Raw genomic sequence first — 26,529 nt, forward strand, 5'->3', positions numbered from 1 at the left:
TCATTTTCTGTAAAGTTCAAGTGATAATCTTCAGATGAAAGGCCAAAAAGTGCTTATAAATTTGGGAGAATCATCCTGAAGTATGTATGTTATTCAAACTCGTTCAGATTAATAAGAATCTCTCTGAAATAGGAAACGAAGGTATCTATCCTGTTTTGCCGTTAATATGATTCTGAATTCATCAACCCTTAAAGAATTCTCCCTCATATAGGCGATTAGTGACCAGCTGAACCAAATAATGTCCCTTTATTTTTTTGCAAAATTTTATTTCATTTTAATTAATCAGATGACGATAAGGTTTGGACACACAAAGCAGGATTCAACAGAAAGCCAGTCCCTCTTTAGTAAGTCACCTTTCTTTTTGTTTACAAAGTGCCACTGCACACTCTCAAGTCCTGCCCTGTGAGCAAGTCCAAGGGCAAGCAGGCACTTCCTAACTGCAGAGGTACCGAGAGAAAGCAGTTCGGTCAAACTGTGTGTTTACAGACACGTATCTTTATTGGATGTTTGTAAGGGTCAAGGAAATACTAGGCTCCAAGAACATAAAAATGAACAAGACCTGGTTCCTGTCCTTAAAACTTCACCTTTTTAGAAAGTACTTGAGGTATGTAGTAAATAGCTACAATAGATGATTTTTCAAAAAGTAATAAATGTTGGAAAAAAGGTGGCACACCATCAGAGATTTTAGGGATTGAAAAGAGTAGCTCAAGATTAGATTGCAGCATCATTGTGAAGCACCTGCCTCAGGTGTTTGTCTTCTGCTACTAGTAATCACGGAGTGTGAAACCTCCAGAGCAGCACGGATCTCATTACAAGGGGAAGAACCGCCAACACCCCGTTCTTGGTAAAAACCCTTACTTAATGTTAAAGAGATGCCAGAATGAAGACAGGTTTTTGCTCTGTGGATAAAACTGATTATGTACTGTGATGCATACATCCATTTAATCCAGCTCTCAAGAAATGCCTAGAACTGTGGTCGGGCATCTAAGATACCATTCCCTCTGCCTATAAGGAAACACTATACACCTGTGGGGAAGCAAGAATTTTTATTATATTTTATTCGATCAGAATATTATAACTTGCAGGGAAAAAAATCTAGTTGGTTCAGGTTTATGTTGTATTTTGAAAGTCTGTTCTTGTTCAAACAGACATAGCTCTATAGAAGCATCAGCTCTTGTATATAATGCTCAAATTTGCACCTGACTATCAAATCCATTAAAAGTGAATCTTGTAAAAAAAAAAAAAAAAGTAATAAATGCCCTCATGGATAGAGAACTGAAATCCTAGTAAAAGTCAAGGGAGGAATGCCATACTTTTGACTGGGAGAAATCAGGAGAACTCTGAAGAAAAAGGTAATTTCAGATAATCTGTGAAGGGTAGTTGGGATTTGGGCAGGTGGAGACGGACTGGATGTGAGGTGAGGGGTGAAGGCAATAAAGGGCCCAGAGGGCCGGCTGTTGGGCTGGAGTGGGGAACGCGGGGCACAGGGGGGACGTGGGCTGAGGTCTCCTGAAGGCCAGTGTGCAGAGTGGACAGGACAGACCTCTGCTTTGGAAAGATGCGCGGGAGAGAGTGAAGCCCCCCGTGGGGATTTCAGAGGCTCTTGATGACGGTCTGGACCAGGTGAGTGGCAGGAACGGCAGGATGATCTGCCTGGACCTGAGAGATGTTTCTGAGCGCCTCGTCGGGGGCTTGGCCACAGTAGTTTCTGGAGTAAGAGGGCGGGAGGAGCAGAAATAAATTGGAGGTTTTAATCCTGGATGACTGAGAGAATCACATTGCCATCCGAGAAGTGGGGAGGAGAACGTAAGGAAAATCGAACACTTGGAACAGTTACACCCATTACTGCTGTGACTTTTGCAAGTCCTTTCCAGCTCCTTGAGATTGACAGATACGTGTCCGTAAACACGTAGTTTGACCACTGCTTTCTCTCGGTACCTTTGCAGTTAGGAAGTGCCTGCTTGTTCTTGGACTTGCTCACAGGGCAGGACTTGAGAGTGTGCAAGGGCGCTTTGTAAACTGAAAATACGATACAAACAACACTGAAAAATAGAACCAGTAATTTGTCTTCTGTTGGAAGTAGAGACTCATCTATTTGATACATTGACGTATTAATTACTAGAAAATCCTACTGTTGTTCAAAAGTCCCCAAGCCAGGGGATTATAAAGACATGTTGAGCAAACAGCTGGAGTCACATGGCTTAGTTAGGGTGCTTTGGGCTGCCAGGAAGGTAGAAAATGCAACTCAAAGTGACTGAAGCCAACATTAGGATTTTTTTTTTTTTTTTTTTTTTTTGTACTCTCACATGATAAGAGCTCTGGCGGTGGAGAGTTTCTCAGGGTGATTAAATCATCAGCGTAATTAAGTACTGAGGTTTTATCCAGCCTCCAACAGTTCCGTTTCCCCTGGACCTTCACTGGCTTCCCTCGTGGTCTCCAGGTGGAAAAGCAGGTACAGGCATCGCCCTTCACACTCGGCATTCGGAAACAGAAAATACAAAAGGGCCATTTCTTCTTCTTCTTGTTTGTTCTGTTTGTTTTAAGGAAGGGAACTCTTTCTCAGAAGTACACCCAGCTGAGCTGATCAGACATCTCTTTTTTTCCTGGACTGAGTGAAATGCCTGTCCCTAAATCAGTCCCTGGCTTACATCAAGCATGATGAACCCACCGTGGACAGGGCCAGTCTCCCCTGAAATCTAACCACGTCAACTGTGAAGAGGGGTGAGGAGGGCTGAGCAAACCAGGGTTGTATTAGAAAGGAGGGCAGTAGAGGCAGATGGAGGCTGGGAGGCCTCAGTGGCATTCGCTGTAATGCCAGTGGTAGGAGGTGGAGAGGGAGAGGATGAGCAACTAGAGGGTGGATTTTCTTGTAACATTTATATCAATGTATTGAGAAATTGAGAGCAATCTGCCCTTATTTTCTGTCACGCAGGGAAGTCTCGTAGCCATAGAAATGAGGACCCCCTTGGAATCAAGTTCTCCAGCCACAGCCATGGTTTGTCAGGGAATTCTACACCCGCAGGGAGCTGGCACTCTTCTTAGGAGGATGTGGGACTCGGGCTGCCAGGCTGGCTGGGACGGGCAGCTCTGCAACGAGCACAGTCACCCAGCCCAGGGAAAGGGCTTCAGGTTCTAAATGCCCTCTTGGGAGCAGAGAGAAGGCAGCCCGTGGGAACAGCGGACAGGCAGGCTTTGTCAGAAAAGTGGAGTCGTCGATTGTGTCACGAATGCCTAATGGTCATTATGCTGTAGTTCAGAACAGAAGTTCCGCAGCCTATCATGTTCCATTTACACTCGCTTGATACAAGCATCGCGATACATCAGGCTGTCTCGGGTTTGTTTAAACCCATCCATCTCAGACTCATGAGAGTATTTACACGTGAATCCAGCTTCCCTTTCCGTTTGTCATGCCTCCGGGACTTTTCTCACCTGATTAGGGGGTGGCTGATACATGTGTGAGGTGTGGGTAGCATGAAGATTGCGTGCACGGCTGAACTCTTGGCGTCTTCATGTCAGTCTGAAGATGTGTGCATTGGCCATCACTGGGCAATATGAAAGCCTGAAAAATGCATGCCCAACTGTCCAAATCCAACTTCCTGGACACCTATTCTTAGGAGCAGGGTAGTAGACCACCCTGTCTACACTCGCTGGGTCATAGAGAAACTACCACTACCAGGTTATCCAGGACTCCCTGGCCCACTTGCTGGCTGGACTGTTCTCCATTTCTCTAGCCACGTTCTTATAAATCAACGTGAAGAATATATATCAATATACCGAAATCAAAATACGATACTGCAGCACAAAACAACGATGGTCATGATGACCACTGTTGTTCATTTAACAAATGTTGTTACTTGCCTACTCATATGTCTGCCAAGTGCTATTCTGGGTGTTGGAAACCAGCAGTGAACAGGCAGGGTCCCCACCCTTAGTATTTTTTTTTTTTTCAGATATATACCGAGGAGTGGAATTGCTGGGTCATATGGTAGTTCTATTTTTAATGTTTTGAGAAACCTCCATACTGTTTTCCACAGTGGGTGCACCAATTTACATTCCCACCAAGAGTGTAGGGGGGTTCCCTGTTCTCCACATCCTTGACAACATTTGTTTATTTGTGTTCATTTGTTGATGGCCATTCTGACAGGTATGTGATGATATCTCATTGTGGTTTTGATTTGCATTTCCCTCATGATTAGTGATGTTGAGCATCTTTTCATGTGCCTGTTGGCCATCTGTATGTCTTCTTTGGAAAAATGTCTGTTCAGGTCTTCTGCCCATTTTTTGATTGGGTTGTTTTTTTTTGATGTTGAGTTGTGTGAGCTGTTTATATATGTTGGATACTAACCCCTTATCAGTCATATCATTTGCAAATATTTTCTCCCACGCAGTAGGTCTTTTCATTTTGTTGATAATTTCCTTTGCTGTGCAAAAGCTTTTAAGTTTCATGAGGTCCCCTTTGTTTATTTTTGCTTTTATTACCTTTGCTTTAGGAGACAGATCCAAAACAATATTGCTACAAGGTATGTCAAAGAGTTTTATGGTTTCCAGTCTTACATTTAGGTCTAATTTTTTTAATGTAGAGAGAGGGAATTTAATAAATAATGGCAGAGGGAGTATTTAGTAAGTGATGGCACCTTCCTTATACACTGACACTCTGCTGGAGTACATGGGGTGTTTATAACATTTCACTGACTTTCTACTGTACTTTATTTCCCCTTCAGTTTTATTGAGATACAGTTGACATAGTACAGTGTATTAGTTTAAGGTATGCAACATAATTATTTTGTATATGTATACATTGCAAAATGACCACTGCAGTAAGTTAACATCCATAACCTCGCCTAGTTACAAAGTTTTTTTGAGTGTGTGAGGGAACTTTTAAGATTTGTTCTCCTAGCAACTTTCAGGTATGCAGTACAGTGTTGTTAACTGTAGTCACTGTTCTGTGCGCGACATCCCCAGGACTTATTTATTTTACAACTGGGATTTTGTACACTTTGACCCGCTTCACCCATTTCCCTCACCCTCCACCCCCGCCTCTGGCAACCACCAATCTGTTCTCTGTTTCCATGAGTTTGTTTGTTTCAGATTCCACATATAAATGAGATCATACCATGTTTGTCTTTCTCTGTCTGACTTACTTCATTTAGCATAATCCCCTCAAGTTCCATCCACATTGTCACAAATGGCAAGATTTCCATCTTTCTTACGGCTGAATAACATTCCATTACACATACACACACACACACGTGTGTGTGTATATATGTATAGTGATATGTGTATAGTATGTATATATATATATGTATTACATATATATTTGTAGATGGAGATGTATAAATTTCTTTATCCATTCATTTGTCAGGGGACACTTAGGTTGTTTCTATGTCTTGGCTGCAGTGAGCATGAGTGTACATATATTTCTTCATGATCGTGATTTCATTTCCTTTGAATAAATACTCAGAAGTAGGATTGCTGGATCATATGGTAGTTTTATTTTAAAATTTTTGAGGAACCTCCATACCATTTTCCATAGTTGTTGCACCAATTTATGTTCCCACCAACAATGCACAAGGGATCCCTTTTCTCCACATCCTCACCAGCACTTGTTATTTTTAGTCATTTTGATAATGGCCATTCTGACAGGTGTGAAGCAATATCTCATTGTGGCTTTGATTTGCATTTCCCTGATGATTAGTGATGTTGAGCATCTTTTTATGTGCCTGTTGGCCATTTGTATGTCTTTTTTCGGAAGAATGTCTATTCAGGTCCTTTGCCTATTTTTAAGTCAGATTTTTTTCTATTGAGTCTTATGAATTCTTAAAATAGTTTTTGATATTAACCCCTTATCGGATATATGATTTGCCATAGTTGCCTTTTCATTTTGTTGATGGCTTTCTTTGCTGTGCAGAAGATTTTTAGTTTGAAACAGTTCCACTTGTTTATGTTTTTCTTTTGTTTCCTTTGCTTTTGGTGTCAAATTCAAAAAATCATTGCCAAGAAGAGTGTCTAGGAGCTTACTGCCTGTGTTTTCTAGGAGTTCTATGGTTTCAGGTCTTACATTCAAGTGTTTACTCCATTTTGAGTTGATTTCTGTGTGTGGCATAAGACAGTGTCCAGGTTCATTCTTTTGCATGTAGCTATCCAGTTTTCCCAAGGTTTTATATTCTTGGCTCTTTTGTTGTAAATTAACTGACCATACAGACATGGAAAAGACTTGAATTCTCTAAATCTAAAACTTTCCTATTACTGTTGTCATCCCTAAAATCGGTTCATAGACTTTGTCAACATAGACCCTTGGGCCTGTACAAATTATATCCATTTTTTTCCTTTCCTCTGATCTGGCATCTTGCTGCTAAAGAGAAAAACATTTCCAGATGTCCCAGCCAGATTTGAAAGCTCCATCCATCTTCAGTTTGTCAGCACACGGAGTTGAGCAAGCCACCTCCCTAGAGCTGTCAACAGACAATTCTTTTTCAGACTGGTAGGTCTTAGGGCACTGAAACTGGTCATCAGTTGAAACAACAGAAAAAAAGGGGGTGTCATCAGTTGAAACAACAGAAAAAAAAAAAAGGAAGGAAATTAAGAATACATGCTGTAGATTTTGACTATTCTTAAAATTTGAAAGTTGAAGTTATCATATACAAAGAGCAACATTTTGTAGGGAGACTCTGGTTTTTGAATCCCGTCTATCTATAGATGTATTATTTATGAAGAGCTTTCCACTGAGATGGCCCAAGTTTTGTCTGGAAATAGCATCTTGCCATTACCTTGTACTTCTCAGCTGTCTTAAGGATCAGTGAGCAGATATAACTGTCACACATCACAAGCTCCCCAGAGTATTGGGGTACATAATATTATCAGCCATGATTTTGACCATTAATATAAAATTCTGGGGAACATGCTTTTTTGTTTGTTTCTTTGTGTGTTTGTTTACCAGTGGAGTATAAAAATGAAATATCGGGCTTCCTTGGTGGTGCAGTGGTTAAGAATCCTCCTGCCAATGCAGGGGACACAGGTTCGAGCCCTGGTCCGGGAAGATCCCACGTGCCGCGGAGCAACTAAGCCCGTGCACCACAACTACTGAGCCTGTGCTCTAGAGCCTGCAGGCCACAACTCCTGAGCCCGTGTGCCACAACTACTGAAGCCCGTGTGCCTAGACCCCGTGCTCCACAACAAGAGAAGCCACCGCAATGAGAAGCCCGTGCACCGCAACGAAAGAGTAGCCCCCACTCGCCGCAACTAGAGAAAGCCCGCACCCAGCAACGAAGACCCAACACAGCCAAAAATAAATTTTAAAAAAAAATGAAATATCAGGGTAAAAATGTACTGATTCACCAGGTTGAAATCTCTCAGAAGCTGAGACATATTTCCAATGGTTTCCCACGTAACTATTTTAGACCAAAATATTTCTACAGATTGGACTTGTGCCTAATCATACAATCAGATTGCTTCAGCCACCCAGATGCTTATGGGCAAAAATAATAACTCCACATTAAGTTATTATTAGCTTTTTCTGTCTGAATCATGGCTAAGATCTCTTTGTCTTCAGAAGTGATATTGGCATAATCAAATTACAATCCATTTGAATATTTTCTTCCCAGCTTGTGCCCCTATTAGCAGCTGTCAGTTAGAAAGCCTCTCATAAATGAACGAAGCATCCTTCCTTAAGCTTAGTCAGTTCACCCATAAAACTTGAAACTTTCAGGAAGTCTGACCTACTGTATATGTTGTGGTAACAAGCTTTTTACTTATAAAACATTAGTATTGGATATAGCTACTGTTATTTTAGGTCTCGGGTTGTAACACTGAAGCTAATCACCCCGGAGGATGAGAGATTCTGAAACAGTGAGAATTACCTGTTACACAAGGTACTTCAGTCAGGATGGTCAGGTCATTTGTGTAAGTTGGCAGTGCCCTTTATCTAACAGGAAGCATGAAGTACAGGGACCACCGTATAAAAGTGAAGCGCGTGTGCATATTTAATTGGAGTGATCATTTGGGAAGTTTTATTTCACTTGGTTTTAAATAAGCTTCCAGTCTTAAGGTAACAATTCTAAGCCACATAAAATCCTCTCTATTAGTGGACAGAATACAGATACATTAATTTGAAATATAGTTGTTTCATTATTCAGAAGGTATGAATTGGGTCTTACTTTTAAAGGCAGAATTTGATGTTTTTGCAGACTAGCAGTTCAGGTTTAACATGAGTTACTGGCCTAATTAACTCTTTTGTGAAGTAGCTCTTTGAGGAAATTGGGCCAAATTAACGTGTTTTTGGCCGGGGTTTTGGGGGGGGGGAATCTTTGTTTTGTCGGTTTCCCTTCTTCCCCCGATTCCCCCCTACACCCCCCCCTTCCTGAAGCCCCTGCTTTCAAGAGTCCTGTCTCAGCCCCCACTTCTTCCAGGCCTTATGCTCATACAGCTATTCAGTGAATCTCCAAGTAAGTTTGAATCTGATAACTGTTTAAACAACATCAAAGAAATATCACCAGTGGTGGGATTTCAGGCAGATGATAGGCAGTTGGACCCAGGCGGCGTGCTGGGAAAGAATCTGAAATGGGGTTCATGAATCTACCTGCTGCCTCTTAGGTTCGAAGTGTCAGAGATGAAGGATGTTGAGGACACCCCATCACTCCTGTGTCTGCCGCAGACTTTTCCAGACCAACCCCCAACCAATGCCCTTAAAATAGAAAGGCCAGAACTATTGGCTCACTCTGACCTAGCATTCTTGTGTCAATAAAATATTAACAACTATAAATAACTTAAAAGGCCGTGACTGGGAAAAATGGCAAAGCACGAGTTCATTCTTCAGTGACAGAGAAAAGTAACATTTTAAATCAGACTGAAGCACTGACAGTATTTAATAAAATGTTTCTAAGCAACAAGGTAGAAGAATCAAAGAGCTTCAGTAGAGCTAACATTCATAGAATAAAAAGGAATCCAAAAATAGTCTCACTTTCTTGTAAGCAATTCAGTCTGGAAGGTAAAACAAACTCCTTCCCAAAACTCAGCCTATTGAATAATCATCTCTTTCTAAACATCCCATGTATGGTTTCAGCATGGAATAACCATGTTAGTAGCCAAGTTTTTTTGTTTGTTTTTTGTTTTTTTTAAATAAATTTATTTATTTATTTATTTTTGGCTGTGTTGGGTCTTCGTTTCTGTGCGAGGGCTTTCTCTAGTTGCGGCGAGTGGGGGCCACTCTTCATCGCAGTGCGCGGGCCTCTATCGCGGCCTCTCTTGTCGTGGAGCACAGGCTCCAGACGCGCAGGCTCAGTAGTTGTGGCTCACGGGCCCAGTTGCTCCGCGGCATGTGGGATCTTCCCAGACCAGGGCTCGAACCCGTGTCCCCTGCATTGGCAGGCAGATTCTCAACCACTGTGCCACCAGGGAAGCCCCAGTAGCCAAGTTTTAATATGCATGAAAACCTTGGAGAGTAAATACTGGGGAACAGCAATGATTTAAATGCCCTGGGCGTGAGATACACCCTCTTCAACCCTTGTTATCAAGATAACTTACAAATAAAAAGGAACACTCAGTACTCTCTCTTATGTGTACTTTAGGCCCATCTAAGTGGAAGTTTTGATATTCCATTGTTAATGACATCCTCGCTTTGTCAGCAGGAAAGACTTTCTAAAGAAAAATTTCAGTGTCTATAATAGACCCAAATAAGTACTTAGTAGATTCAAGTCTAGAAGAGAATATGAGATCTTTTCATGTCACCTTAATGCCACAAAAGCAAGAATGCTTTAATACTTGTAGAGCCATTTTCCCACCACTGTGTCTTTGAAATGACAGCTTATAAATCCACGAATATTCTCATAGCTTCCCCAAGAGACGGCTACAGTGTGTGTGAATGTCCAGTCTGTGCAGAAGGCTTGTGGCATACAAATGGGTATTCTTGGCTCACTTTTACTCTGCACCAAAAAACATGTATAATGGGCTCAAGAAAGAGAAAAAGGAGGCCGTTTTTCTGGCTGTTGGTCTGGTTGACAAACCAGTACTAGGTGCTTTGATTTCTCTGCTTCTGCTGCCACTGGAGTTTGGTACAGGAAGTCAGGTAGGGGACCACGCAGGTCATTTCACTAGAGAGAAAGGCGTTTAGTGAAATCCATCCATCCATCCCTTCATCCATCCATCCCTCCATCCATCCATCCCTCTATCCATGCAGGAAGCATAGTTTTTAGTCATTTATTTAATTAACCACTTTTTAGAAAACTCGCCAAAAATATGTGTTTTGGTTTTTTTTATTTTGTTTTGTTTTTTCCTTTTGTGATTGGTTTATTTCACTTAGCCTATGTCTTCAAGGTTCATCCATGTTGCAGCATGTATCAGAATTTTATTCCTTTTTAAGGCTGAATAATTGTGTAGACTTTTTTTTATTGAAGTATAATTGATTTACAATGTTTCAAATATACAGCAAAGTGATTCAGTTATATATATTTATTCTTTTACAGATCCTTTTCCATTATAGGTTATTACAAGATATTGAACATAGTTCCTTGTGCTATGCAGTAGGTCCTTGTTGTTTATCTATTTTATATATAGTAGTGTGTATCTGCTAAACCCAAATTCCCAATTTATCCCCCCTCTTCCCCTTTGGTAACCATAAGTTTGTTTTCCAAGTCTGTGAGTCTGTTTTTGTTTTATAAATAATTCATTCGTATTCTTTTTTTAGATTCCACATATAAGCAATATCATATATTTGTCTTTCTCTGTCTGACTTACTTCACTTAGTATGATAATCTCTAGGTTCATCCATGTTGCTGCAAATGGCATTATTTCATTCTTTTTATATGGCTGAGTAGTATTCCATTGTGTATATATGTACCACATCTTCTTTATCCGTTCATCTGTCAATGGATATTTAGGTTGTTTCCATGTCTTGGCTATTGTAAATAGTGCTGCTGTGAACATTGGGGTGCATGTGTCTTTTTGAATTAGGGTTTTCTCCAGATATATGTCCAGCAGTGGGATTTCTGGATCATATGGTAGCTCTATTTTTAGTTTTTTAAGGAACCTCCATACTGTTCTCCATAGTGGCTGCACCAATTTACATTCCCACCAACAGTGTAGGAGGGTTCCCTTTTCCCCACACCCTCTCCAGCATTTATTATTTGTAGACTTTTTGATGATGGCCATTCTGACCGGTGTGAGGTGGTACCTCATTATGGTTTTTATTTCCATTTCTCTAATAATTAGTGATGTTGAGCAGCTTTTCATGTGCCTCTTGGCCATCTGTATGTCTTCTTCGGAGAAATGGCTATTTAGACCTTCTGACCATTTTTTGATTGTGTTGTTTGTTTGTTTGTTTTGATATTGAGGTGTATAAGCCGTTTGTGTATTTTAGAAATTAATCCCTTGTCGGTCTCATCATTTGCCAATGTTTTCTCCCAGTGTATAGGTGTCTTTTCATTTTGTTTATGGTTTCGTTTGCTGTGCAGCAAAACTACATATTTTGTGTGTCCACTGAAACTCACCAGAGGTGATTCATGAGATTGAGGGCACACAGCTCTGGTCCCAGCTTGGTCCAGCCCCGTGATCACACACCTCCTGCCAAGACAAGCCTGACTTCCCTCCCAGGTCATGCCTTTAGACTCTGTACACCAATTCTAGAACTGTTGATTTGATCCTTTAAACTACCTTCAATTTCAAAATGATCCACTTCACCTGCCCTGGTCTTTTTGCATGAGTCTGCTTGGAGGACATTTTTGAGCCAAGGGCTTGATAGTTATGGTTTTTGTTGTTTTTATTATTCCTACCACTTTCTAATATATCTCAGTGAACCTGTAAAGTCATCACAAAGTAAACGGTCTAAGTTTTTTATAGAAGATGATGAGATTAGCGCAATGTCCATTTAAAAGCACTTCCCCGGAACCCGAAATTGAGCTGCCAGCTCCTCCCACCGTCTTCCTGAGGTCACAGTGTACCTCCGCCACTTTCTTAACCATTGTGCCTCTCAGGTTCTATACTAAGTACCTGAGGGATGATAATATTGTGGTGTCTTCATTCAGACCTTCTGCCCCTGTGATGCTATCTGTCCTGATGTCAGCGTGTGCATCTAAATGGCACCACACGGCACAGCAAAGCATTAGGTCCACCACAGCTCAGGGCGGTAAAAACAGTGCCGAGTTGATGGGGAAATTAAACTGCTGTAATATATTGCATTTTATCTTTGCGAGTCAAACCACAGAATATGCTTGGCCTTGTTCTAGATTAGCCTTAAAACATCCCATGTAGGTTAAGACCTCGCCTGGGAGACCCTGCCCGTGACCCCGTGGGGTAGCCCCATTGCTGGTTTCTTCAAGAGTCTAGACTCTTACATCGTCCTTGGAGAGATCAGAAGAGGTGCTGGACCAGAAGGTACTCTCTCCGGGCACACGAGCTTTAGGGAACAGTGGAGAACACTGAATAGGGAAGCAAGAGACTTGTCTTATCTGGATCAGCCGAGAACCAGCCGTGCGAGCTGTGTGCGCACAGGTTAGATCATATTCCTTGCCGTCTCAGGTGGCCCTAAACGGCTCCTGGTCTCCACACAGATCAAGTTCAAGCTTCTGGGGCAGCCTTCAGTTTCAGCCTCTGTTCTGCCCCAGCTGTCTGAGGGGTGGCACCGTGCAGGGGTCAGGTGTCCAGACTCTGTGGTCAGGCTACCTGCTTTGAATCCTAGGTGTGCCCCTGACCAGCTGAGCAGGTAACCCCACCTCTCTGGACCTCAGCTTCCCCATCTGTCAGCGAGGTAGTAACAGGAGTCGCCTTGTAGGGTGGTGGTGAGGATTGAGTGAGTGGAAACGGCCCTGTCCTTGGTGCCCACAGGGAGTACGTGCTCGGTGTCTGCTAAAGAACAGCTGTCCCTTCACTTTCAAGCCCGACTTGAAACCCACCTGCTCCACGGCACTTTCCCAAGACGATGTACCTGGTTTAAGGATCAGTGAGCAACGGTTGAGTTGAGTTAGCAGTTCAGACACTTGATGTATCCAGGGAATGGGAGAGCAGTGAGACTGATTTTCCTCTGACGCTTGATCTGTGCACGGTCCCCCCCTCGGATTCCTCCTTCTCCTGTCTCTGTGTCCCCATGGGTGTGTGAGCCTGGGATGCTGTTCTTCACACCCTCGCCACTTCTCCTGGCAAACTTCCACTCCTCAGGATGCAGCCCAATCATCACCTCTTCTGTGAAGCCTTCTCTGACTCCCCAGCTAGGAAGGTGCTCTCTTCACAGCAGTTTTTATAAATGGCCACGGAATTCTTCGACATTCCCCGCACTGAGAGTTTGGGTCCACGTCCCTCCTCTTGCTTCTGGGGGGGCTTCATCCAACAGAGTCTGTGGCAGGAGAGACACTGGTGTCTTATGAGGCTGGGCCCTGAAAGGCAATGTGGCTTCCACCCTGTCGGCTGGAACTCATCCCCTTGGAGCTGTGAGGAAGCCTGGCTCCTTGCAGAGGCCACGTGTACACACCTGGTGGGCAGACCTGGTCGTCCTGTTTCCAGGTGGGGCCCCAGACATGGTGGAAAACAGGCAATCATCTCCTCCATGCTCCGTGCCCCTCCAAATCCCTAACCCACCGGATCTGGGAGAATAATGCAATGGTTGCCTTATGCCGCTAAGTCCTGGGCTAATTTATTATCATCCAGCAAAAGGAACTGGCGCAACTTGCTGTGAGTCCCAAAGACTTTGTATATTCCAATGTTACAGCACTCAGCAACCCTGCAGAATCCTCGTCTTTATTTGTCACACTCACTGGATTGCAGGCTCCCCAAGACCGGAACCCTGCTTTACTCATCTTTCTGTGCCTGGCACGAAGCACGGTGCCTGGAACTTGGGAGATACTCAAGATGCATGTTGAATAAACTATTCCTTAGAGGGTACAGACGTCAAAAAATGTTACATTAAATTGTAGTCAAATTATATATAACTTATAATCACCGGAAGGTTTAGCCCAGTGCCTGAAACTCTGAGTTCTCAAAAGCGCATGTACCGGATGCAGAGCTATGTCTACGCATCCATGTGACACACGTGAACGTCACACGCATTGTGAGTGTTGGTTCCCCTGGACTCCCCCCCCCCCCACCTCGCCAGCACCTGGGTATTTACTGGGCTTTTCTCTAACCTAGACCAGCTTAGAGAAACTCTTCCTCCTTCCTGCCTGAGCTCAAAGCCCTCCATGAAGGCGTCACACTGAACTAGCCCAGAACACGGCCGAGAGCTGGCCCCGGCGTCTGACGTCACGTTCTCAGCAGACTCCCTCCACGGTGGGCTGAGTACACACCCCTCCGGGAGCAGGGCTCACACGGCGTTCCCTCTTTCTGTGTAGTTTAGTCAGCCAAGCAAGTACAGAGCTTCTGTTGTCACTGCCAGCTTCAGCTGACTATTTATAGACGTGTGTTCTGTGCTCTCATAGAAACGTAGCATATACATGTATATTCACACCAAGTTTTTGTCGGGTTAGCAGCTGAATTGGCCCGACTCTGCATCTTAGAACTCCCGGAGCTGCGTCGGGGGCCGCTGTTCACTTGCTCCTCTATGCAGTGCCCGGGAGGAATCCCTGCCAGCCCCGCTCAGTGCCAAGCAGGAGATTCGTGCTGGCTTCATTTATTCTGTTGGATTTGAGGTACATCTTTGATGCAGCATCTACTTGCAAACCAAGTTTGCCACTTCTCCAGTGTCTAATCCTGTGACTAGAATTGCAAGAAGCCACGTGAGTCAACAAGCCTGTAAAGGGCTGAGATTAGACTGTGCATGAAATTTACCCCAAACTGACAGCACTGACTCTGAGAAGGGGGTCGATGGGGGGAGGCCAGCCTGTGAACCATGAAGAGTGCACGGTGGGGTTTTCTGGCGTGGGCGGCACCTGCCAGGGCACAGATGGAAAGTGGTGGCCTCGGAGAGAGGACATAATGGCCTGTGGGCTCCGGCCTGAAAAGAGTCCATATTCAAGGACCTGGTAAATTACATAAAGGAAAACCAAAGAGGGTTTGAGAACTGTGTGCCAGGCAGATTTCTAGGTACTGTACTTGCTGGTCCATGAACTTTACACCATCCTGGTGACAAGTCACGTGATGCCTCTGAAGCTGTTCCCTCCTCTGTGGCCGTGGCCGTCCCCTCCCCTCCCCCAAGGCTATTCCACCCACTCCCACCCCTCACTTTCCACAATCTACCCCCTTCACTGGGATCAGGGCTGTCTGGTGTGAACTCACCCCACCTCCAAAGTTCTCATTATCAGTTTGTTGTTTTCCTTTACTGATTTCAGAAAAACTTTCCAAGGCTCCATCTTTGATCCCAATTTTCCTCTCTTATATCTTCCAATATTATCTCTGATTTGGCCCGTTTCCTTCAGCTCGTAAATGTTCCTAAATCTCGGGCTATCTCCTGACTGCTCTCTCCTGCAGAGATGGCTTTCCCTGTCCACTTTGAGAAGTGTTGACCCCTGACCGTGATGTTCAAGTCCCTCTGAACGTGGTTGAAAGAATCTTCCGCTCCCCTTCATTCGCACCAGAGATTCTAGATCTATCCGATTACTCGTTGTTCTCTGCCCTCTTCCCCAATCCACCTGCATTTTCCCACATCTGTCTCTGGATATAAACGTACACCCTGCCTGCTTCCTTCTCTGTCCCCTGAAATCCTACTTACACCACCAAGGAAACCTGACATCGCACCCCCTCCGAGAATACGTACTCAAGATCCGCCAGTAAAACGAAATTCTTCTCTTCCAGGGTATTAATCTATTTCTGTGCAGTAGCAAACAACCCCCAAATCTCTGGCTTACAGTGAAGGCGTCTTACTCTTGTCACGTGCAGGCTGTGCGTTCTCCCATTCTGGGACCCGGGCAGACTGGTGGAATCTCACAGTGACTCTGCATCTTCTTCTTGGAGGTGATGCACATCTGATTCTCGCACATGCCGTTGACCAAAGCACATTACGTGGCCAAGTCCAAAGTCTGCGGGGTTGGGGATATCTGGTCCTCTTCCAGGGACAGATGTAAGTAACTGCAGATGTCGTCTCTTGGTGCTGGGCTGGTACCTTTAAGATGACATGAGGAGCCGTATGCCTTGTATCCCTCTCACTTGGGGTAAGAACTAAGCTTTTTTCACATTTTTTATTTATTTTCTTTTAAACCAATTTTTTTTTTAAACAGCTTTATTATTGAATAAGCTTTTTTTTTTTTTTTTCCTTTCTTAGCCATGCAGTATGTGGGATCTTAGTTACCTGACCAGGGATCGAACCCATGCCCTCTGCACTGGCAGCTCAGTGTCTTAACCACTGGACCACCAGGGAAGTCCCCACATTTTTTAAAATTCAGGTATAATTGACAGGTAGAACATTCGGGTATAATTCAGGTGGAACATTGTGTTAGTTTCAGGTGTACAGCCTAATGATTCACTGTTCATATACACCGTGAAATGGTGGCCGCAGTAAGTGTAGCTAACATCCATCACCTCACAGTTACAGAATTTGTTTCTTGTGATAGAACTTTTAAGGTGTACTCTCTCAGCAACTTTCAAATATGCAGCACAGTTTATTAACTGTAGACACCATGCTGTGCATTACATCCCAGGACTTAGTTACTTTATAACTGGAAGTTTGTACCTTTTGACCCCCTCCACCCATTTCACCTACCCCCCGCCTCTGGAGACCACCAATCTCATTAAGAACTAGGTTTTCGGGCTTCTCTGGTGGTTCAGTGGTTAAGAATCCACCTGCCAATGCAGGGAACATGGGTTCGATCCCTGGTCCGGGAAGATCCCACATGCCGCAGAGCGACTAAACCCATGTGCCACAACTACTGAGCCTGTGCTCTAGAGCCCACGAGCCACAACTACTGAGCCCACGAGCCACAACTACTGAGCCCGTGAGCCACAACTACTGAGCCCACATGCCACGACTACTGAAGCCCGCATGCCTAGAGCCTGTGCTCCACAACAAGAGAAGCCACCACAATGAGAAGCCTGCGCACCGCAACAAAGACCCAACACAGCCAAAAATAAATAAACAAATTTCACGTGACATGGGCATCTCCATAAGGACACGAGGACCCAAAGAAACAGACCTGAGCACGTGATGCTGGGTGTGGTGCAGAGCGGGCAGTCGTGGAGGACGGCGGGGCTCAGGGAGGATGAGTGATGTAGTAACTGGGGGGGTCAGCAAGGCTCACTTGTCAGGACTCTTCTTGGTTCCCTCCGTGTGTGGAGATGCAGATGTTCTTTTCCTCTGGGTGTGCAGAGGGCACCTCTCACCTGAGGGCTTTGTGACCTGCTTCAGGGGAGAGAGGTGGGGGAAGCTCAGAGTGACCTTCATGCTTCTGCCATTTTCTCAAACTCCTTTAGCTTAAAATATTCAATAGGCTGAGACACCGTGTTTGTGGTATCATGTCCCGAACCCCATCCCAGGTAGCTGATTCATCCCTTGGCCTTTCAGGGCATGTCTGTGCCCCCAGCTCACCCGCCCATATCTGAGCTGTTGCCAACCGTGCTACCCCGAGCATCCCTGTGTGGATCCCGAGGCCCACATCCCGGGGCTCCTCTAAGGTGTGCGCCTGGGAAGGCCGGCTTGCGGCATGGAAACTGGGTGGTCACTCAGGGGCACATTGCCTACGAGGACCTGTACTGCCTCAAAGCTCTGCTGTCCCCATCTTGCATTCTTCATTTCTGGGTAAGGGGCTCTGCATTTTCTTTTGCACCGGCTCCGCTAAAATGCAGCTGGTCCTAGAGCTTGAGTGGGTGTTCTGGTCCCAGCATCAGCTTCCACTGACCATCGTGCTATTGTCTGGAGGACAGCGAGAGGGTCCAGACACATGGATGTCCAGACCCACCCGAGGGTGAAAGTTCACGCTGCCCCACAGCCCTGCCCACACTTTTTGTCCAACTTCTTACATTTTGTCACTCTGGTAGGTATGAAATGCCGTTCATGCATTATTTTTTAATTACACTTTTTATTTTGTGATCATTGTAGATTCACATGCAGCTGTTAGAAACAACACAGAGAGACACCCTAAGCCCCCCCAATGGCAGTACCTGCAAAACTTCAGTGCAGTGTCACAGCCTGGACACGGGCACAGACACACCCACTGATGCTGCTCAGGTCACCTGTTCTCGGGTGTGTGTATGTGCACTTCGTTCTGTGCGGTTTTATCACGCGTTGGTTTGTGTATCCACCACCACAGAAAGGATCCAGAACACTCCCACCATCACAGGGATCCCGTGTTGCCGAAAACAACCACACCACCGATCTCCCACCGCATCCCTCACTCCTGACAGCTGAGCGTCTATTACCCATTTCTACAATTCGTCTCATTTCAAGAATGCCGTAGATGGAACCATCCAATGTGCAACCCTTTGGGATTTGCTTTTTTCATTCAGCACAACACCCCTGAGATCCACCCAGGTTCTTGCATGGGTCACAGGTCGTCTTGTTTTATGGCTAAAAGAGGCAGCTCTTCAAGGTCTGGATGGACCCGTTTCTTTGACCATTCACCAGTTTTAGGAGAATCCGGGTTGTCTCCAGTTTGGGGCTATTACGAATTCAGTTGCTATTGTATTGAGGTACAAACTTTTGTGTTAACTCTCATTGTACTTTTAAGATTAATTTCCCTGAAAACTCTAGTTAGACATTCTTCTCGTTTGTTTACAGGCAACTTAGGTTTTCTCTTCGCCGAAATGTCTTTTGACCATTGCTCTTTCTAGTTATTTATTTTTCTCATTTTGACCCGTGGGAATTCTTTATAGATTCTGAATACTAATCTTTTGTCCATAATATATGTTATGAATATCTCCCAGTCTCCAGTTTGTCTTTTCCCTCTCGGGTGTCCTTAGATGAACATAAATTTTTAATCTTAATGTGGTCAGACTTATCGCTGTCACCCTTTTGTTTGTGCTTTTGTGTTCTGTTTAAGAAGTTATTTCTTACCCAAGGATCACAAAGGTAACCAGCACGGTGTCCTAAAGTTGTAGGGTTTTGACTTTCACATTTAAGTCCTTCATCCTCCTGGAGTTTGATTAGTGTGAGAGATTTAGGTAGGGGTCCAATGGCGCTTTTTGAACACGAATCCCCAGTTGTCCTAAGACCATTTATTGAAAAGTCTGTTCTTTCCCCAGTGATCTGAAAAGCCACCTCTTTTGTGTATTGTGTCTATATATTCTCGAGTCTGTTTCTGGGTTCTCTCCACTCAGTAGCAGAAAATGAGCAAGTTCCCCTTACGGGGAGTGGGGGAGATGTGGCAGGTTTATTCCTGGCACCCTTGTGCCTTTTCAGGTCCTAGCCTGTGCCGGTGGTCAGTCTCTTTTGAGAAGCCCTGCCCTTTGAGGGCCTGGGCTTTGTCTGGTCTTTGATGCCTCAGGGGGCTCTGGAAAGTCCGCAAATGCCAGCTTCGGGGGTCCACCCCCCTCTCGGGCACTTGGCCACTCATAAGTCGGCCTTCTTGCCAGTTCAAGTTCTTATCAATTTTTTTCCTTCTTTACTGGCTGTTTTCACCGGGGCGTCACTCAGAGTATCTCGTGCGGCCAGGAAGGGAAACACAGGGGATTCACATCTAAGCCAAATTGGCATCTCAGCTGACTCCAGGAGAACTGGAGTTGGGGGCAAACGGACTTCCAGCCCTTCTTCATTTCTTTGTGGCACCCACTTTGGGTAGTTCGAAAGCCTCCAAACTCCTCTCCCAGCTCGAATCTCTCACCAGCCCAACCCACCTCCCCCATGACTGCCAGAGTCCCCACCTCGGAGCAGATCCCTGACCAGGACACAGCGCCCTCCGCCACCCCGTCCTCCCTCTTGGCTGTTTGGCTCGAACGGGCCTCGTCCGTCGGCTCTGCAAGGAGGGCCGAGGCCCACAGCCCCGCCCTGGAGCTCAGACAGCCCCGCCCCCGCGCCACGTGCCCACTCTGAGCCCCGCCCTGTGCACGTGTCACGTGCCACGGCAAGCAGGACTTTGCAGCTGTGATTGGAGGAGCAAGCCTTTAATTAGGGAGGTTCTCCGGGATTATCAGGTGGGGCTTAACTACGCACATGCGCATTTGAGAGCAGAGGACGTCCTTGAGCTGGAGGCGAGAGCCGGGAAGTGTGAGAAGGGCCGGCCTGGAAAGTGAGGCGCAGGGCCTGAGGAGAGCGGGCAGCCCCGGAAGCTGGGAGTGACCCTCGGCTGACAGCAGCGGCCGGGAAGCAGGGGCCTCGGTCACAGGGACACCCGGACCTGAATTCTGCGCCTGAAGGAGGCTGGAAGCAGGTCTCCCCAGAGCTCCCGGCGGAGCCCTGCCGGCCCCGCCTTGATTTTGGCCTCGGGAGACCCGGAGCTGAAAACCAGGCCAGGCCCCCCAGACTTCCCACCTGAAAAACGGAGGTAAGAAATTTAGGTTGTTTATTTCAGTAAAGTGTGTGGTGATTTGTGAGAATGGCAGTGGGAATGAATACATGCACCTCTGAGCGGGAAGAGCGCTGCGGTCCCGTGCATTCACATCACCTGTCTCAGGTACGGCTACCCAGCCTCTCCCAGCCTTTGTTCTGTTTTTCATTGGAAAGGAGTGTAGATCCCCGATTGGCTTACCTCACGGGCGTTCTGGGGTGATACAGTGTGATAACTTCCACAAAATGCCCGCGTGTGCTAATAAGCAAGAGGTCACCTCTTCTCCCGTGCCGCCCTCTCCCACGGTCACACCTTCCTCTGGCCTCTGATGCTCTAACCTCTTCACACCGACCTGCTGCCCATTCTCCAAGGCCCAGCTGGGCTGTCGCCTCTCACACACAAAGCTGGGATCCCCCTTCTACAAGTAAAGCTCTTCTCCTAGGAATTCTTGCAGTTTGCCATCTTTACCCCTACATCAGAACAAGATTACAGCTCAGGCCTCTTCTTTCCGTGGGATCTCAGGAAATAGCGGAAAGGAGATGCAGGACTTTTAAAAGCTCCCACCGCCTCTCATTTGTTTCATCACGGGGTTCAGGGAGCACGTGTCAGGTGCCTCAGAGCAAGGCCTCTACCAGGTCTCTGAATCCCACCCACTGCCTCTCAGGACCAACTGTAACATCAGGACTGTGAAGTGTGATGGACTGAACTGTGTTCCCCAAAATCCATATGTTGAAGTCTTAACCTCCAGAACCTCAGAATGTGCCTGTATTTGAAGATAGGGCCTTTGAAGTGGTGATTAACTAAAATGAGGCCATTAGGTAGGCCCTGATCCAACCTGTGTCCTTATGAAAAAGGGAAATTTGGAGACACAGAGAGATATGAGGGATGGGAGCACCAAGGAAGGACCATGTCCTCACAGCGAAAGGGCAGTCATGGCCTTGGAGAAACCAAACCTACCGACACCTGAATCTTGGACTTCTAGCCTCCAGAACTGTGAGAGATAAATTTCTGTTGTTTAAGCCTCCCAGTCTGTGTTACGGCAGCCTTAGCAAACAAATACAGGAAGAATATACAACCATGGAGGAGACACCTGATAGTAGTTGATTGTTCACTAATCCACAAGGTGTACCTGGCTGCGTTCAGAGTTGACTTCACGTTTAAAAATTTACTTTTTTGAATGTAACAGTATATTATGAAAACAGATCTTTAGGGCAATGCTCCAGGATAAAACAAGAATCAACATAACCAAGGAGTGTTGGAATCTACGTCTCTTTACAGAAGTAACGATTATTGAATTCTGGTCCAAGGTGCAAGGGAGAGGACCAACTTAAGGCCAGGATATTCCATGATTGTCTAAGAAATCTCTATCAGAACCAGATCACCGATCATTTAGTGATTGCCCGTGACTGGCAATGTCTTGGAGGAGGCAATGACTGCTCCCGTGTGAAAGGCGCTGTTCTTCCAATAATGAAAGTTGCTGAGTAGCTGCTCTCTACCTGTGCAGCTGGTGGGTCAAGAGCTCCCACCCGGTACTGGCCTCTGGCACGATGACAGTCATCCTTGCCAGTTCCATCCCAATTGCAGGCATTTCTGCCAGACGTACGTTGATCATGCCTTGTTCATAGCTTGTGTATTTTTACACAGCTGTGATTAAACTGACAGAAATGTCTAAAGGCAGGAGGGAGAAAAAGAAGGAGCAGGGGCTCCATGTGGGGCCCTGGCAGCTACGCTGTGGTTTCGTCACAGACACCGTGTTACTGAACTTGGGTTCAGCTGCTCTTGGCTCAAGAGTCCAGTACTGAGAGTTCCTTGGGAAAAAGGAAAGGTAGTTGTATTGAGGAAGCCAGCAGTCCTGGGGAGAAGGTGGACTCATGTCCCAAAGAACCAACTCCCCCTTGCCGATCAAGGGCAAGAGCTCTTAAACGGGAGTTTCAGGGGTGCACATGCGGGGTGAGGGCTACGTGCAGAGCAGCACAGGCAGCTCTGACAGTCCTCTTGAAATTGGTCATTGGTGGTCTGATCAGCGTCATCTTGATTGTTTTAAGTACAGTTAATCTTCAGCTCCAGGGTTGGTCGGTTTGTTCCCATTTCCTTGAGGCCAGTTCTTGGACTTGTGTAAGATGGAGTGGCTTATGTCATGGCTACATTCTGGTCAACATGTAGTTAACTTCTTCCATCTGTTGGGGATTTCAGTATCTGCAAAACAGCTCAAAGGATATGGCTCAGACTATTATCTTTAGTCCTTGAAGAGGAACTAAATGTCCTTGACTTTGTTTAATGGCTAAACTATTATTATATGGTCTGTTTGACTATTTTCCTTTGCTTTTGCATTTTCTCAATTCTCTGACTAAATTTGTTCTTTGGCTAAAGTTTTTCTACTGACAAGAGGCAGATGAGGCCATGGGGCAGGGGGAGGGGTCTGTCCCAGGACGGCCCCATAGGGTTCTGCTCAGTTTCAACCTCACTGTCCTTTTATTTTTTTCCAGTTATGTGGTTCCTGATCATGTGGGCCTTATATGTCTGTGTTGGTTTTTTTAATTGAAGTATAGTCGCTGGACAATATTGTGTAAGTTACAGGTGTACAATATAGTGATTTACAATTTTTAAAGGTTATACTCCATTTATAGTTATTATAAAATATTGGCTGTATTCTCTGTGCTGTACAATATATCTTGGTGCTCATTTATTTTATACTTAATAGTTTGTACCTCTTAATCCCCCTCTCCTATCTTTTCCCTCCCCCATCCCATCCCCCTCCCCACTGGTGACCACTAGTTTGTTCTGTGTATCTTACCTCACTGTCCTTTCCAACACAAACACACTGTGGTACTAACAGCCTCACATACATCCTGTGAGTAGCATCTTCTTTCTCTGTATCTTCCCACATCGCTAGTATCAAAGAATTTGCCTGAAATATGCAGTTTTTAAATTACACTTAGATCATTGTTTTGAATGTATCCACGTACTGTTTACCTCCTTGGAGAGATTACAAGCTCCTGGGCACAGGAACTGGGATCTCTTCTTGGTACCAGCACAGTGCCTGGTACCAAGGAGGCAGGTAATAACTATTTAGTTAACAAATGAAACCCAGTTCCCAAGAAAAATATCACCAGAGCCTTACGGAAGGAATGCCTTAATAAATCGCCTTCCATCCCACCTATCTGTCTCTGAATTCTTTTAGACTCTAAATATTTGAGCATTCTAAAATGCATGGTTTTGGCAGAATCTAATCAGTCTCTTCGGGGCTTCTCAGGGCAAAATCTGGCCACAGCCAATGCGTTTCCACACCCCCACCCCCGCCATCACCTTTTCTCTCCTTTATGCCCCTTCCTCCGCCTGCAAGCCCTCCTCCTCGCGTCCCTTTCCAGAGTCTCTGCTTCCTTCTTTGGCAAAGCTTAGCCCAAGGCTTGTGTTTCATACCGCTCTTGCCCTCTTTAAATCCCGTTGCATTACCGGCATCTAATTCCCGTTGTGTGGGTTCGTGTCACACCCACCCGCGGGTCACGCAGCGTGACTGTGTGTCTTCAGCGGCCCCTGACCCACGTGCCTGCTCACCTCTGTGTCCTGGGAGAGGGAGATATGCTCACTCTCTGCCACCCGCCTTCTCGCTTCTTCCCGGGAGGCAGAGATGCCCCGGCACTTGGTCTCACGGCAGAACATCGTGGGACCCACGTTTGCTTTGGGGAGGATGACTTAAAAGTCACTTACTTATTCAGCCGTTGTTTATCGAGAACACTTTGAACAAGATTTACAGACACTGCTTCACAGACACTGCTTGGGTCCCTGGAGACGTGGCCGTGAAGTGGCGTGGGGCGCCATCGCAGAGGGGATGACAAGGACATCGGCAAACACATGAGAGCGTTTTAGGTGAAAGAACGCTAAGGATGAGACAGAACAGAGTAGTGGGGCTGCAGTGGGAAGGTGGCTTATTCAGTTTAAGGCGTCCGGAAAGGCCTCTCCAAGGAGGTGACAGTTTAGCCTAAAGACAAGGTTCAAGACAAGGAACCCGTCACGCAGAAAGCTGGAGATGAGGCTGGAGAGATTTGGGGGGTAGGTGGGGGGTGGTCAAGAGTGGGAGCAGGAAGCGGGGGAAGTGGAGAGCTGCCAGGCCCTGGGGGGAGGTGGGCGTTTTATTCCAGATGCAGTGGGAGCCACTGGGGGATTGTGCTCAGGAGAGGAGGTGGACTGATGGGCATTTGGGCTTCGGTGCCGGATGGTGGTGCTGAGGCAGGGATGCAGCAGGGCCGTCACTAGGACCGTGTCGCAGTGGCCCCTGCAGGATGCAGGGGAGGCCTGGACTAAGGTCGTAGCCGTGAAAACAGCGGGAAGTGTGCAGCTTCCGAAGAGATTTTGGCGGTAAAAGCAACAGGACTCGCTGCTGGGTCAGACATTGTGGGTAGGAGGGAGGAAAAGGGAGGAATTTAGTGATTCATCGATTTTTGGCCCTAGCAACTGGTGCTGTTAACTGAGATGGGAAAGACGCAGGCTTAGGACCGGGGGCTGAGTGCGGACCCCAGTCTTGAGCAGGTTAAGGTAACTCTTAGACATTCAGTCAAGCCCAGGAAGCAGGGTCACTTAAGGCCCCAGGACTCGGTTTGGGACCAGCCTTCACTCCTTTCCTTTTGCATGGCTCCCCGAGCTGGCCAATCGTCGTCTCCCTGACGCGTGGAACGTTTCTGTGCCATGTCGCTATCCAGAGGTGGAGCCTGTGGGATTTCAGCTTTCAGGGTCATGGAGAAGTGAAAGCTCCACACTGGCCTCTGGCCTAAGCCTCCTGCTCCCTCTTAGGAAGGTGGATGTCACATAATAAGGAATAGTACCTTGATGAGGACCAAAAGAAGATGAGCCCAGGGTCCAAGTTTTCACCCTTCTGCCGCGGCCGTTTACCGTATAGTTTATTCTTTGTTTTGCACCCCTACCTGAATGTAACACACTGTACAAAGAAGCTGGGAGATAGCCACTGGTCACACTATTCTCTCCTGAGGCCTGTTTTAATATTGTCTCACTCTCTGAGTTAAGGACCCTGGGAGCTGCCGGTACTAAACTATTTCTGTGATTAGAATCTCTGAAGTTACCTGAATCCTTTGTACACATTGCTAGGAAACGTTTCCATTGGGTGAAACTATTCACGTTGTGGGGGAGTGGGTGGTATCATGCTTAAATCAGGCTCTGAAAGTTTTTGCAAAAGTAAATACACTATTTCTCATTTATCGTCACTGTGTGTGTGACTCGCTCCCGTGAGAACCTCCTAAGAGGAGGCATCCTCTGTCTAATTACCGTCAAATAACATCCAGTTCCTCATGTCATCCTAGAAAAGAGCTGATACTGCTTTCGCATAAAAATTGCACTACATTCATTAACATACATCACAGCTAAACGCCAGCAGGAGACAAGGTATTAGAGCATGCGCATTCTGGAACTATTTGCAGACTAACCTTAAAGGAGCTTTATGGTTTATGAAAGGACCTAGCAGTTAATCTAGGTTGTGGAAAATGAACACAAGTGTAATTGTCCTTGTGAGCTATCCTAACAGCCCTTTGTAAAGACATCAACCACTGAGTCATTGAGGCTGTGGACGGAGACTAGAAAAGTCAGACCAAGCCCATGCAATGGTTTCCCGGCCGTTGATGGGCATTAGGTGTTGGCTCACAGTCTCACGGGCCCTATATGTGTGTATCCCTAAGTACGCACCCCATCACCATTTTGAATACCCACTCCAAGCAAAAGACCCTATTTAAAACACGTTGAAATTCTCTTCCTTTGTCTTTCCTTAGGCTTTAGGAGCTAAGGCCGTATTTGAGTCAAAGCTACCAAATGATTTAATGCGATATTACCCAGAAAAAAAAAATTAGACAAGGATCCCCATCTCCCTGTCATGGGAAGTGGATCAAAACAGAAGTCTTCCCCGAAGGAGATCCAGCCCTCCCTTGGCAAGAAGATTCCTGATCTTGTCCTCACATCAGAGACTGTGCCTCAACTCTGCCCTGTAGCTCAAGAAACTAGAGGGCTTTCTATTTAAAGGCCAGAGGGAAATCGAGTTGGCATGAATCCCTCCAGAAATAAGAAGCTGTCTTTCTGCTCAGTCCATCTTATCCAGGTCCCTTCCTGAGATCCCTCATATCACAAGGCAGCCCTTGTCTTACGGCCGCTAGGCTGATACTCCAACCTGGTCCCCAGAGGCCTCGCAAAGACCTAAGGGCTT

This window comes from Eschrichtius robustus, chromosome 10 (genome assembly GCF_028021215.1).
Source record: "Eschrichtius robustus isolate mEscRob2 chromosome 10, mEscRob2.pri, whole genome shotgun sequence".
NCBI classification, from domain to species: Eukaryota; Metazoa; Chordata; class Mammalia; order Artiodactyla; family Eschrichtiidae; genus Eschrichtius; species Eschrichtius robustus.